The sequence below is a fragment of the Cryptomeria japonica genome, unplaced genomic scaffold (genome assembly GCF_030272615.1).
Source record: "Cryptomeria japonica unplaced genomic scaffold, Sugi_1.0 HiC_scaffold_73, whole genome shotgun sequence".
Taxonomy (NCBI): domain Eukaryota; kingdom Viridiplantae; phylum Streptophyta; class Pinopsida; order Cupressales; family Cupressaceae; genus Cryptomeria; species Cryptomeria japonica.
Window position 1 is genome coordinate 300,001 of NW_026728895.1, and position 15,000 is coordinate 315,000.

General features: G+C 59.7%; 1 non-coding gene across 1 annotated transcript; it reads left to right on the forward strand.

Annotated features, from left to right (window-relative positions):
* The first annotated feature begins 11,375 nt into the window (after nucleotides 1-11,375).
* LOC131863891 (5S ribosomal RNA) lies at nucleotides 11,376-11,494 on the forward strand. The gene has a single exon (XR_009362785.1). It is a non-coding gene; the product is annotated as a 5S ribosomal RNA (ribosomal RNA).
* Nucleotides 11,495-15,000: the final 3,506 nt, after the last annotated feature.

The window sequence follows — 15,000 nt, forward strand, 5'->3', positions numbered from 1 at the left end:
CTACCAGTGCCAACCCCTTATCCCGCGGTGCGTCCGACACACAGAAATTTCCAAGGCGGCCAAGGAGCCTCCCCGCATAGCAATCGGGGTGTGAGGTTACGGATGCAGCATTGATAGCAATCGAGGTGTGAGGCGAAGGATGCAGAAGTGAGAGCCGAGGGATGTAGCAGAGATAGCAATCGGGGTGTGTGATGCAGAAGAGATAGCAATCGAGGTGTGCGGTGGGAAGGGCCCAGCAGCCAGAATGCATGAAGCGACGGATGAAGCAGTGATGACAACCGGGCTGTGAGGAGAGGAGGGATGCAGCCAAGAAAGCAATCAGGGCTCGAGGCAAGGGATGCATCAAGGATAGCAATCATGTTGTGAGGCGAGATTCCAAAGGCTAAACGTGAGAGGCTGCAGGGTCGACTCAGAGAGGTCTATGCATGTGAGAGGCTGAAAGCAAGGTCGACTCGGAGCGGTCTATGCATCGGGCGCGCTTGGGGCGACTACCAGTGCCAACCCCTTATCCCGCGACGCGTCCGACAAAGAGAACGTTCCAAGGCGGCAGAGGAGGTTACCAGCCGAAGGATGCAGTAGCAATAACAGGTATAGTTCCGCGGCGGCCGAGAAGACTCACCGCATAGGAATCGGGATGCGAGGCGAGGGATGCGGCGGGAAGGCCCCGACGGCTAAACGGAAGAGGCTGCAGGGCCGCCTCGGAATGGTCCAAGCATCGGATGCGATTGGGACGACTACCAGTGCCAACCCCTTATCCCGCGATGCGTCCGATACACAGATAGTTCCAAGGCGGCCGAGGAGCCTCACCGCATATCAATCGGGGTGCGAGGCGAGGGATGGGGCGGGAAGGCCCCAACGGCTAGACGGAAGAGGCTTCAGGGCCACCTCGGAATGGTCCAAGCATCGGACGCGCTTGGGGCGACTGCCAGTGCCAACCCCTTATCCCGCGATGCGTCCGATACACAGATGGTTCCAAGGCGGCCGAGGAGCCTCACCGCATAGCAATCGGGGGTGCGAGGCGAGGGATGGGGCGGGAAGGCCCCAACGGCTAGACGGAAGAGGCTTCAGGGCCGCCTAGGAATGGTCCAAGCATCGGACACGCTTGGGGCGACTACCAGTGACAGCCCCCTATCCCGCGATGCGTCCGATACGAAGATGGTTCCAAGGCGGCCGAGGAGCCTCACCGCATAGCAATCGGGGTGCGAGGTGGGGGATGCGGCGAGATGGCCCCAACGGCTAGACGGAAGAGGCCACAGGGCCGCGTCGGAATAGTCCAAGCATCGGACGCGCTTGGGGCGACTACCAGTGACAACCCCTTATCCCGCGATGCGTCCGATACGAAGATAGTTCCAAGGCGGCCGAGGAGCCTCACCGCATAGCAATCGGGGTGCGAGGTGGGGGATGCGGCGAGATGGCCCCAACGGCTAGACGGAAGAGGCTGCAGGGCCGCCTCGGAATAGTCCAAGCATCGGACGCGCTTGGGGCCACTACCAGTGACAACCCCTTATCCCGCAATGCGTCCGATACGAAGATAGTTCCAAGGCGGCCGAAGAGCCTCACCGCATAGCAATCGGGGTGCGAGGTGGGGGATGCGGCGAGATGGCCCCAACGGCTAGACGGAAGAGGCCACAGGGCCGCCTCGGAATAGTCCAAGCATCGGACGCGCTTGGGGCGACTACCAGTGACAACCCCTTATCCCGCGATGCGTCCGATACGAAGATAGTTCCCAGGCGGCCGAGGAGCCTCACCGCATAGCAATCGGGGTGCGAGGCGAGGGATGCGGCGAGATGGCCCCAAAGGCTAGACGGAAGAGGCTGCAGGGCTGCCTCGGAATAGTCCAAGCATCGGACGCGCTTGGGGCGACTACCACTGCCAACCCCTTATCCCGCGATGCGTCCGATACACAGATAGTTCCGAGGCGGCCGAGGAGGTGGGGGATGCAGCGAGATGGCCCCAACGGCTAGACGGAAGAGGCTGCAGGGCCGCCTCGGAATAGTCCAAGCATCGGACGCGCTTGGGGCGACTACCAGTGACAACCCCTTATCCCGCGATGCGTCCGATACACAGATAGTTCCGAGGCGGCCAAGGAGCCTCACCGCATAGCAATCGTGGTGCGAGGTGGGGGATGCGGCGAGATGGCCCCAACGGCTAGACGGAAGAGGCTGCAGGGCCGCCTCGGAATGGTCCAAGCATCGGATGCGCTTGGGGCGACTACCACTGCCAACCCCTTATCCCGCGATGCGTCCGATACACAGATAGTTCCAAGGCGGCCGAGGAGCCTCACAGCATAGCAATCAGGGTGCGAGGCGAGGGATGCGGCGAGAAAGCCCCAACGGCTAGAGGGAAGAGGCTTCAGGTCCGCCTCGGAATGGTCCAAGCATCGGACGCGCTTGGGGCGACTACCAGTGACAACCCCTTATCCCGCGACGCGTCCGATACACAGATAGTTCCAAGGCGGCCGAGGAGCCTCACCGCATAGCAATCGGGGTGCGAGGCGAGGGATGCGGCGAGAAGGACCCAACGGCTACACGGAAGAGGCTTCGGGGCCGCCTCGGAATGGTCCAAGCATCGGACGCGCTTGGGGCGACTACCAGTGACAACCCCTTATCCCGCGACGCGTCCGATACACAGATAGTTCCAAGGCGGCCGAGGAGCCTCACCGCATAGCAATCGGGGTGCGAGGCGAGGGATGCGGCGAGAAGGACCCAACGGCTACACGGAAGAGGCTTCGGGGCCGCCTCGGAATGGTCCAAGCATCGGACGCGCTTGGGGCGACTACCAGTGACAACCCCTTATCCCGCGACGCGTCCGATACACAGATAGTTCCAAGGCGGCCGAGGAGCCTCACCGCATAGCAATCGGGGTGCGAGGCGAGGGATGCGGCGAGAAGGACCCAACGGCTAGACGGAAGAGGCTTCGGGTCCGCCTCGGAATGGTCCAAGCATCGGACGCGCTTGGGGCGACTACCAGTGACAACCCCTTATCCCGCGACGCGTCCGATACACAGATAGTTCCAAGGCGGCCGAGGAGCCTCACCGCATAGCAATCGGGGTGCGAGGCGAGGGATGCGGCGAGAAGGACCCAACGGCTAGACGGAAGAGGCTTCGGGTCCGCCTCGGAATGGTCCAAGCATCGGACGCGCTTGGGGCGACTACCAGTGACAACCCCTTATCCCGCGACGCGTCCGATACACAGATAGTTCCAAGGCGGCCGAGGAGCCTCACCGCATAGCAATCGGGGTGCGAGGCGAGGGATGCGGCGAGAAGGACCCAACGGCTAGACGGAAGAGGCTTCGGGTCCGCCTCGGAATGGTCCAAGCATCGGACGCGCTTGGGGCGACTACCAGTGACAACCCCTTATCCCGCGACGCGTCCGATACACAGATAGTTCCGAGGCGGCCGAGGAGCCTCACCGCATAGCAATCGGGGTGCGAGGCGAAGGATGCGGCGAGAAGGACCCAACGGCTAGACGGAAGAGGCTTCGGGTCCGCCTCGGAATGGTCTAAGCATCGGACGCGCTTGGGGCGACTACCAGTGACAACCCCTTATCCCGCGACGCGTCCGATACACAGATAGTTCCAAGGCGGCCGAGGAGCCTCACCGCATAGCAATCGGGGTGCGAGGCGAGGGATGCGGCGAGAAGGACCCAACGGCTAGACGGAAGAGGCTTCAGGGCCGCCTCGGAATGGTCCAAGCATCGGACGCGCTTGGGGCGACTACCAATGACAACCCCTTATCCCGCGACGCGTCCGATACACAGATAGTTCCGAGGCGGCCGAGGAGCCTCACCGCATAGCAATCGGGGTGCGAGGCGAGGGATGCGGCGAGAAGGACCCAACGGCTAGACGGAAGAGGCTTCAGGGCCGCCTCGGAATGGTCCAAGCATCGGACGCGCTTGGGGCGACTACCAGTGACAACCCCTTATCCCGCGACGCGTCCGATACACAGATAGTTCCGAGGCGGCCGAGGAGCCTCACCGCATAGCAATCGGGGTGCGAGGCGAGGGATGCGGCGAGAAGGACCCAACGGCTAGACGGAAGAGGCTTCAGGGCCGCCTCGGAATGGTCCAAGCATCGGACGCGCTTGGGGCGACTACCGTTGCCAACCCCTTATCCCGCGATGCGTCTGATACACAGATAGTTCCGAGGCGGCCGAGGAGCCTCACCGCATAGCAATCGGGTTGCGAGGCAGATTATTGGGAAGGGAACCCCCTGGGATGCGGCTCAAGCAGTGCCCAAAGGGACTGGAATGCGGAATCACATCGAGAGACCCAAATGCTATACGAGGGCTCAAATCGAATTATCGATTTGGCCACGACATGGACGCATCGGAACGACTACCTTTGCCGAACCACTCGCAATTGCATCCATACCGAAACCAATAGACATTTCCGTTAGAGCCCTCGCATAGCATTCGGGAATCTCGCATGCCCCTCTAAATCGACCAATGCTGGCGCTCAATGAAAATCCGAGCGCTACCACCGTTCGAGCGCCAGCATTGGTCGAGTTAGAGGGGCACGGGGGAGAATGCTCCAGTCAACACCTCCCCTATATAAGTTATTTGTCCGATTCTCGCACAACCGTAGTCTGCCTCGTCGAATCAAACAACGGTCCCAGATTCCGACTTCCGTTCCGTAGAGACCCAAAAGCTAGATGGAGGCTCGCAAGAAAGAGAGTCGGCGCATAGCAATCGGGTTTCTCGAACGTTTAGGGACCGAGCTCACTTGCGGATAGGGCAAAATCCGCCAAGCAACCCAAAAGCTAGACGGGGGCTCGAATCGAATCGCCTAGGCGGCCACAACAACGACGTGTTGGATCGACTACCAGTGCCAAACCATTCAGCAAGACTAGTCTGTGTCGAGGCCGGATAGAGATTCTCAGAGAGCGCCCGCATAGCATTTAGGAGACCTGCCGCGTCCCTCACACTCGACAAATGGTGGTGCACGTTTATAAATCCGAGCGATCCCAACCCTTTCAAGCACCAACATCGGTCGAGATAGAGGGGCACGGAGGGGGCTGCGTGAGACAACACAGTCCCCTATATAAGTTATTTGTCCGATTCTCACACATCCGAAGAATGGTCATCAAATCGGACAACAGCCCAAACTTCCGACTTCCGTCCCAGAAAGCCCAAGAGCTATCTAAAACGTTCATGGCCGGAACTCGATCGCGGCTATACCAGTCCGCCAAGCAACCCAAAAGCTAGACTGGAGCTCTAGTCGAATCACCTCTGTGGCCATTGCAAGGACGTGTTGGAGCGACTACCATTGCCGAACCATTCCGCAGGTCGAGTCCATACCAAGGCCGCATAGAGATTCACGATGAGCTCCTGCATAGCAATCAGGAGACTTGCCGTGTCCATCACAATCGATAAATCCTGGTGCAAGATTTTTGCATCCGAGCGCTCCAACCAGTCGAGCACCAGCATCAATCGACATAAACGGGCACGGGGGGAGGATGCTCGAGAACACTACCTCCCCTATATAAGTTATTTGTCCGATTCTCAAGCAGCCGAAGTCTGGTCATCGAATCGGGTCAAAGACCACAACTTCCGACTTTACCCACAATGCAAGTCATCGAATCGAACATCGGCCCCCGAGTCGGACTCCATGCGTATGTCAGGTCATCGGACCCAAATTCCGCCTTCCTGCGCATGGCGGGCCATCAATATCAACTCGGTCATCGGACCCAAACTCCGCCTTTTTGCGTATGGCACGCCTTCAAATCGGTCATCGGACCCAAATTCCGCCTTCCTGTGCATGGCGGGCCATCAACATCAACTCGGTCATCGGACCCAAATTCCGCCTTTCTGCGCATGGCACGCCATCAACTCGGTCATCGGACCCAAATTCCGCCTTCCTGCGCATGGCAGGTCATCGGACACAAATTCAGACCTCGCCAATATGCCTACGTATCGAATCGGTCATCGGACCCAACTTCCGACTTCATCCATACTGTAGGGTCTTTGAGGTTGGCGCGGTGCGCTCAACCCAGGGAGTCGACCCATCGAAGCATACACCTCCCCTATATAAGCTATTTGTCCGATTCCCACACCTGTGTAGTTTGCACCTCTGACCAGGACATCGACCCCAACTTCCGAACTCGACTGCAACGACGGCACCAGCGCCTTGGTGCGCACCTTGCGACGCACAGTCCCAACATTCGCCTTCCTGCACATGGCAGGTCATCGGACCCAAATTCCGACCTCGCGAGTATGCCTACATATCGAATCGGTCATCGGACCCAACTTCCGACTTCATCCATACCGTAGGGTCTTTGAGGTTGGCGCGGTGCGCTCAACCCGGGGAGTCGACCCAACGAAGCATACACCTCCCCTATATAAGCTATTTGTCCGATTCCCACACCTGTGTAGTTTGCACCTCCGATCAAGACATCGACCCCAACTTCCGAACTCGCCTCCAACGACCGAACCAGCGCCTTGGTGCGCACCTTGCAACGCACAGTGCCAACATTCGCCTTCCTGCACGTGGCAGGTCATCGGACCCAAATTCCGACCTCGCGAGTATGCCTACATATCGAATCGGTCATCGGACCCAACTTCCGACTTCATCCATACCGTAGGGTCTTTGAGGTTGGCGCGGTGCGCTCAACCCGGGGAGTCGACCCAACGAAGCATACACCTCCCCTATATAAGCTATTTGTCCGATTCCCACACCTGTGTAGCTTGCACCTCCGATCAGGACATCGACCCCAACTTCCGAACTCGACTAAAAAGACCGCACCAGCGCCTTGGTGTGCACCTTGCAACGCACAGTGTCAACATTCGCCTTCCTGCACATGGCAGGTCATCGGACCCAAATTCCGACCTCATGAGCATACCTACTAATCGAATTGGTCATCGGACCCAACTTCCGACTTCATCCATACCGTAGGGTCTTTGAGGTTGGCGCGGTGCGCTCAACCTGGGGAGTCGACCCATCGAAGCATACACCTCCCCTATATAAGCTATTTGTCCGATTCCGACACCTGTGTAGTTTGCACCTCCGCTCAGGACATCGACCCCAACTTCCGAACTCGCCTGCAACGACCGAACCAGCGCCTTGGTGCGCACCAAAAGTGCGCACTTTTGGAGGGCACTTTTGTGCGCTCCAAAGGTGCGCACTTTTGGAGGGCACTTTTCTGCGCTCCAAAGGTGCGCACTTTTGGAGGGCACTTTTTGGAGGGCACTTTTCTGCGCTCCAAAGGTGCGCACTTTTGGAGGGCACTTTTTGGAGGGCACTTTTCTGCGCTCCAAAGGTGCGCACTTTTGGAGGGCACTTTTTGGAGGGCACTTTTCTGCGCTCCAAAGGTGCGCACTTTTGGAGGGCACTTTTTGGAGGGCACTTTTCTGCGCTCCAAAGGTGCGCACTTTTGGAGGGCACTTTTTGGAGGGCACTTTTCTGCGCTCCAAAGGTGCGCACTTTTGGAGGGCACTTTTCTGCGCTCCAAAGGTGCGCACTTTTGGAGGGCACTTTTTGGAGGGCACTTTTCTGCGCTCCAAAGGTGCGCACTTTTGGAGGGCACTTTTCTGCGCTCCAAAGGTGCGCACTTTTGGAGGGCACTTTTTGGAGGGCACTTTTCTGCGCTCCAAAGGTGCGCACTTTTGGAGGGCACTTTTGTGCACTCCAAAGGTGCGCACTTTTGGAGGGCACTTTTCCTGTGCTCCAAAGGTGCACACCTAGGTGAGCACCTTCGACCACACCTTGTAGCACACCAAACTCTGACTTTCGACTTCATCCGCAATGCAGGGTCTTTGAGGTTGGCGCAATGCGCACAACCAGGGGAGTCGACCCATCAAACCCAACACCTCCCCTATATAAGCTATTTGTCTGATTCTCATACATGCGTAGCCTGCAGGAGCAATTAGGACATCGACCCCAACTTTCGGCTTCTAAACGAAAACAAGGTCTTTGAGGTTGGTGTAATGCGAACAACTAGGGGAGTCAACCCATCAAACCCAACACCTCCCCTATATAAGCTATTTGTCTGATTCTCATACATGTGTAGTCTACAGGAGCAATTAGGACATCGACCCCAACTTTTGACTTCTTAACGAAAACAAGGTCTTTGAGGTTGACGTAATGCGCACAACCAGGGGAGTCGACCCATCAAACCCAACACCTCCCCTATATAAGCTATTTGTCCGATTCTCATACATGTGTAGCCTGCAGGAGCCATTAGGACATTGACCCCAACTTTTGACTTCTTAACGAAAACAAGGTCTTTGAGGTTGGCGTAATGCGCACAACCAAGGGAGTTGACCCATCAAACCCAACACCTCCCCTATATAAGCTATTTGTCTGATTCTCATACATGTGTAGCCTGCAACAACGATTAGGACATCCACCCCAACTTCTGAATTCGTCTGCGTTGACCGCACCAAAGGTGCACGCCTTGGTGCTCACCAAAATCCGACTTCCGACTTCTTCTGCTATGCGGGGTCTTTGAGGTTGGCGCAGTGCGCACAACCAGGGGAGTCAACCCACCGAATGCAACACCTCCCCTATATAAGCTATTTGTCTGATTCTCATACATGCGTAGACTGCAGCAATGATTAGGACATCCACCCCAACTTTTGACTTCTTAAACAAGACAGGGTCTTTGAAGTTGGTGCAGTGCACACAACCAGGGGAGTCGACCCATCAAACGCAACACCTCCCCTATATAAAGCTATTTGTCCGATTCTCATACGTGTAGTCTGCAGCAGCGATTAGGACATCGACCCCAACTTCCGAATTCGTTTGCATTGACCGCACCAAAGGTGCACGCCTTGGTGTGCACCCTGGAGTGCACTTTGGTGCTCACCTCGGTGCACACTTTGGTGTGCACCTCGGTGTGCACCAAAGGTGCGCACCTTGGAGCGCACCAAAGGTGTACACTTTGGAGCGCACCACATAGGGTCTTTGAGAGGTTGGCGCAGTGCGCACACCAAGGTGGGTGTTGAGGTGCGTGCCGAGGTGGGTGGGTGCTAGGGTGCGCTCCATGGTGGGTGCCAGGGTGGGTGCGTGCTAGGGTGGATTCCAAAGAGGGTCATAGGGTGGGTGCCAAGGTGGGTTGGTGATATAGTGGGTTCAAAGGTGGGTACTAGGGTGGGTTCCAAGGTGGGTCACAAGTTGGGTGCCAGGATGCGTGGGTGTTAGGTTGGGTGCCAAGGTGGGCTCCTGCGTGGGTGGGTGCTAGGGTGGGTTTCAAGGTGGACGCGAGGGCGGGTGCCAAGGTGGGTAACAAGTTGGGTGTTAGGATGGGTGAGTGCTAGAGTGGGTGCCAAGGTGGGTGGGTGCTAAGGTGGATGCCAAGGTGGTTCACAGGGTGGGTGGGTTCTAGGGTGAGTTCCAAGGTGGGTCACAGGTTCAGTGCTAGGGTGGGTGTCAAGGCGGGTGTCGAGGTGCCTGGGTGCTAGGGTGTGGATGCCAATGTGGGTCATAGGGTGGGTACTAGGGTGGGCTGCAATGTGGGTGCCAAGGTGGGTAACATGCTCGGTGGGTTCTAAATTGGGTGCCAGGGTGGGTGTGCACCCACCTTGCCCGAGGTGGGTGCCAAGGTGCCAGTGTGGGTGGGTGCTAAGGTGGATGCCAAGGTGGGTGAGAAGGTGGGTGATAGGTTGAGTGGTAGGATGGGTGGGTGCCAAGATGGGTCACAGGGTGGGTGCAAGGGTGGGTAGGTGCTAGGGTTGGTGTCAGGGTGGGTGGGTGCTAGGTTGGGTTCCAAGGTGGGTGCGAGGGTGAGTGTCAAGGTGGGTCACAGGTTAGGTGCTAGGATGGGTGAGTGCTAGGGTGCAAAGGTGCCAGGGTGGGTGCTAGGATGGGTCGATGCTAGGGTGAGTGGCAAGGTGGGTCCACAAGTGTCAAGGTGGGTGCCGAGGTGGGTGCCAAGTCGGCGACTGCTATGGTGGATGCCAAGGTGGGTCACGGGGTGGGTGCCAAGTTGCTAGGTTGGGTTCCAAGGTGGGTGCCAACGTGGGTGCTAGGGTGCGTGGGTTAAAGGGTGTGTCACAACGTGGGTGCCAGGATGGGTGCGCACCCACACTGGCCAAGACGGGTGCGGGTGCAAGGTTGGGTTCCAAGCCCGGTCACAGGCTGGGTGCTAGGATGGGTGGGTGCCAAGGTGGGCACCAGGGTGGGTGCACCCACCCTGGCCAAGGTGGGTCACGGGGTGGGTCCTAGGGTGGGTAACGGGGTGGGTACTAAGGTGCGTGCCAAGGTGGGTCATAGGGTGGGTGCCAAGGTGGGCACCAGGGTGGGTGTGCACCAACCCTAGCCAGGGTAGGTCACGGGGTGGTTGTCGGGGTGGGCGTCAAGGAGCCAAGGTGGGTGGCAAGTAGCCAAGTTGCGTGCCAAGGTGGGTGTCGGGGTGGGTGCCAAGGATCCAAGGTGGGTGCCAAGGAACCAAGGTGGGTGTCTGGGTGGGTGCCGAGGTGGGAGCCAGGGTGGGTCCCAAGGTGAGTGCAAAGGTGGGTGCCAGGGTCAAGGTGAGTGCCAATGTGGGTTCCAAGGTGCCAGGGTCAGGGTGAGTGCCAATGTGGGTTCAAAGGTGCTAAGTTGGGTGCGAGGTTGGGTGCGAGGGTGGGTGGGTGCCAAGGTGTGCTAGGTGGAAGCCCGGGTGGGTCGGCATCCCATGGGTGTCGAGTTGGGTGCCTGATGGGTGCTTCTTGTCAAGTTTTAGTCGTCGGGACTCATTTCGAGCCTTAGAGGTCGTTTCTTGTCCGGTTGCCCTGTCTTCGACCTGGGAACCCAATTTTGGTCCTCGGGTCCCATTTTTTTTTGTCTCGCATCCCACTTTTGGCCTGTGGCCTTTTCGGGGTCGATTCTCGTTTTGGGCATCAGAGCATGTTTCTTCTCCTAAAACCCAATATTTGTTTATTAAGTCTCGGAACACATTTTTGTTCTCGTGGACCCATCATGGGTCTTGGAACGCATTTGTGGTCCTTGGGTCCCATTTTGCATCCCGAAACTTGTGTTTTGGTGCTTGATCCCTATTTTGGGTGCCCACCTTGCACCAAGTGCGCACCCGGGGCAAACCGAGCGCCTTGGTGCACCGGGGCAAGATCGAGCGTGCACCCGAGGCGCCCCGAACATGCACCAAGGTGCACTCGGCCCACATGTGAGCGCAGGTCGTTGCGCCCGAGGTGGTGTGTGGGCACCGCGTTGCAGACGGGACACTGCACGCACACGACGCCCCCTCCAGGTGCACGCACGTAGGCCGGGCCGGGTGCACACCCGACGCCCTAGCAAGGTGCGCGCACCCGGGCAGGGCTCACACTTGGCGAACGGGGCGCACTTCGCGAGGGAGGGTGTGCACCTCGACGGGGGTGGGTGGCCGGGGTGGATTCGCACGTGGGTCGCGGTTTGCTAAGTACACACTGCGACAAGCTCATAACGGGTGCGATCATACCAGCGTTAGTGCACCGGATCCCATCAGAACTCCGCAGTTAAGCGCGCTTGGGCCGGAGTAGTACTGGGATGGGTGACCTCCCGGGAAGTCCCGGTGTTGCACCCTTTTTTAGTTTTTCGCCGGGCGTCGCAATGCTATTTGAATAAACCTTTTGCCCGTTTGCGTTCTCGTCGGGGCCGGGCCGGGCCGGGGTGCGCTGCCCGCACTACCGGCGCGCGCGGGGGGCGACACCGAGCGCGCACCCGAGGCGCCCCGAGCACACAGGCCACGGTGCAACCCGGGCGTTGTGCGCGCACCCCGGTGCGCCCGAGGTGCTGCGCGCGCACCCAGGTGAAATCGGTGTGCACCTCGGCCAGTGCGCGCTCGGTCGAGTCGCGCACGTTGGCCAAGGTGCACGGTGATGTTTCTTACTCTAAGGTTCCGCACCAGACGCCCGGGACAGGTGAGCGAAGCTGGGCGGGGCCGGGTGCGCGGCCGGGGCAGGTGCACGCAGCTGGAGAGAGCTTTGGAGCACACTCTCGGAGCGCACCAATGATGCGCTCCATTCAAAAGTTTCCTGAAAAGGCAAAAAAAGTTGAGATTATAGAATTTCCCACTTGAGAGATTGTAAAAAAAAAAAATTTAAAATGAAGGAAACGCGGGTGCCAAGGTGTGCGCAGCCCAGCCAAGGTGTGCGCACCAAGGCGCCCACCCTGGCGAAGGTGCACGCAAGGTGCGCACCCGAGGCAAACCGGACAATTAACCCAACTTTCGACTTCGCGCGCACCTTGGAGCGCACTTCGGAGCGCTCCTTGGTGCGCACCAATCTTGGGCACCTCGGAGTGCACCATGGCGCCCACCAAGGTGCGCACCCGGGGCAAACCGAGCTCCGACTTCGTGCGCACCTTGGAGCGCACGAAAGGTGCGCACCATGGCGCCCACCAAGGTGCGCAGCCCAGCCAAGGCGTGCGCATCAAGGTGCGCACCCTGGCGAAGGTGCGCACCCGGGGCAAACCGAGCTCCGACTTCGTGCGCACCTTGGAGCGCACAAAAGGTGCGCAACCCAGCCAAGGTGTGCGCACCCCGGTCAAACCGAGCTCCGAATCGTGCGCACCAGAGGTGCACGCCATCGTGCGCACCTTGGAGCACACTTCGGAGCCCTCCTTGGTGCGCGCCGATGTTGCGCACCTCGGAGCGCACCCGGGGAAAACAATGCAATTAACCCGACTTTCGACTTCGTGGGCACCTCGGAGCGCTCTCGGGTTCGCACCTCGGAGCACACCGAGGTGCGCACCTTTGATGCGCTGCCTTCACCAATTTCCAGAAAAGGCAAGAAAACATTGAGAAGGTGTGCGCACCGAGGTGCCCACCCTGGCGAAGGTGCACGCGAGGTGCGCACCCGGGGCAAACCGGGCTCCGACTTCGTGCACGCCGCACCTTGGAGCACACTTCGGAGCGCTCCTTGGTGCGCACCAGGGCGCGCAACCCAGCCGAGGTGCCCACCCCGGCGAAGGTGCACGCGAGGTGCGCACCCGGGGCAAACCGGGCTCCGACTTCGTGCACGCCATGGTGCCCACCGCGGCGAAGGTGCACGCGAGGTGCGCACCCGGGGCAAACCGGGCTCCGACTTCGTGCACGCCGCACCTTGGAGCACACTTCGGAGCGCTCCTTGGTGCGCACCATGGTGCCCACCAGGGCGCGCAACCCGAAGGTGCACGCGAGGTGCGCACCCGGGGGCAAACCGGGCTCCGACTTCGTGCACGCCGCACCTTGGAGCACACTTCGGAGCGCTCCTTGGTGCGCACCATGGTGCCCACCAGGGCGCGCAACCCCGCCGAAGGTGCACGCGAGGTGCGCACCCGGGGCAAACCGGGCTCCGACTTCGTGCACGCCATGGTGCGCACCGCGGCGAAGGTGCGCACCCGGGGGCAAACCGGGCTCCGACTTTCGTGCACGCCGCACCTTGGAGCACACTTCGGAGCGCTCCTTGGTGCGCACCAGGGCGCGCAACCCAGCCGAGGTGCCCACCCCGGCGAAGGTGCACGCGAGGTGCGTACCCGGGGCAAACCGGGCTCCGACTTCGTGCACGCCGCACCTTGGAGCACACTTCGGAGCGCTCCTTGGTGCGCACCATGGTGCCCACCAGGCCGCGCAACCCAGCCAAGGTGTGCGCACCAAGGTGCACGCGAGGTGCGCACCCGGGGCAAACCGGGGTCCGACTTCGTGCACGCCGCACCTTGGAGCACACATCGGGGCGCTCCCGGGTTCGCACCGGCGTTGCGCACCGTGGTGGGCACCTCGGAGCACACCAAGGTGGGCAGCGAGGTGCGCACCTTTGATGCGATGCCTTCACTAATTTCCATAAAAGGCAAAAAAAAAAACGAGATTTTAAAATTTCCGTTTTGAAAGATAGTGAGAAAAAGGGAATGCTGGTGCCATCTTGAGCCCGCCCTGGTGCGCAGCCCAGCCAAGGTGTGCGCACCAAGGTGCCCACCCTGGCGAAGGTGCGCGCCCGGGCAATTAACCCAACTTCCAACTTCGCGCGCGCCAGGGTGGGAGCGCACCCAACAACCGGGCCTGGAAGAGCCAATGCGAGAAACCCCACCAAACGCTCTGACAAAAAAAGAGGGGGCGCTCCAGTAACCCCGCTTCGGAGCGCACCCTGGGCAAACCCAGCCAAGGTGCCCACCCCGGCCAAGGTGCAGGCGAGGTGCGCACCCGGGGCAAACCGGGCTCCGACAACGTGCACGCCGCACCTTGGAGCACACTTCGTAGCGCTCCCGGGTGCGCACCTCAGAGCACACCAAGGTGGGCAGCGAGGTGCGCACCTTTGATGCGCTGCCTTCACTAATTTCCAGAAAAGGCAAAAAAAAAAAGGAGATTTTAAAATTTCCGTTTTGAAAGATAGTGAAAAAAACGGAACGCGCGTGCCATCTTGAGCCCGCCCTGGTGCGCAGCCCAGGTAAGGTGCCCACCCTGGCAAAGGTGCGCACCCGGGCAATTAACCCTACTCTCCGACTTCGTGCGCGCCAGGGTGGCAACCGGGCCTCGGAAGAGCCAATGCGAGAAACCCCACCAAACGCTCCGACAAAAAAAGAGGCGGCGCTCCAATAACCCCGCTTCGGAGCGCAGCCGGGGCAAACCCAGCCAAGGTGCCCACCCCGACGAAGGTGCACGCGAGGTGCGCACCCGGGGGCAAACCGGGCTCCGACAACGTGCACGCAGCACCTTGGAGCACACTTCGAAGCACTCCCGGGTGCCCACCGGCGTTGCGCACCGTGGTGGGCAGCGAGGTGCGCACCTTTGATGCGCTGCCTTCACTAATTTCCAGAAAAAGGCAAAAAAAAATGAGATTTTAAAATTTCCGTTTTGAAAGATAGTGAAAAAAAAGGAACGCGGGTGCCATCTTGAGCCCGCCCTGGTGCGCAGCCCAGGCAAGGCATGCGCACCAAGGTGCCCACCCGAGGTGCACACCCGGGGCAAACCGGGCTCCGACTTCGTGCAGGCCGCACCTTGGAGCACACTTCGGAGCGCTCCTTGGTGCGCACCATGGTGCCCACCAGGGCGCGCAACCCAGCCAAGGTCTGCACACCAAGGTGCCCACCCCGGCGAAGGTGCACGCGAGGTGCGCA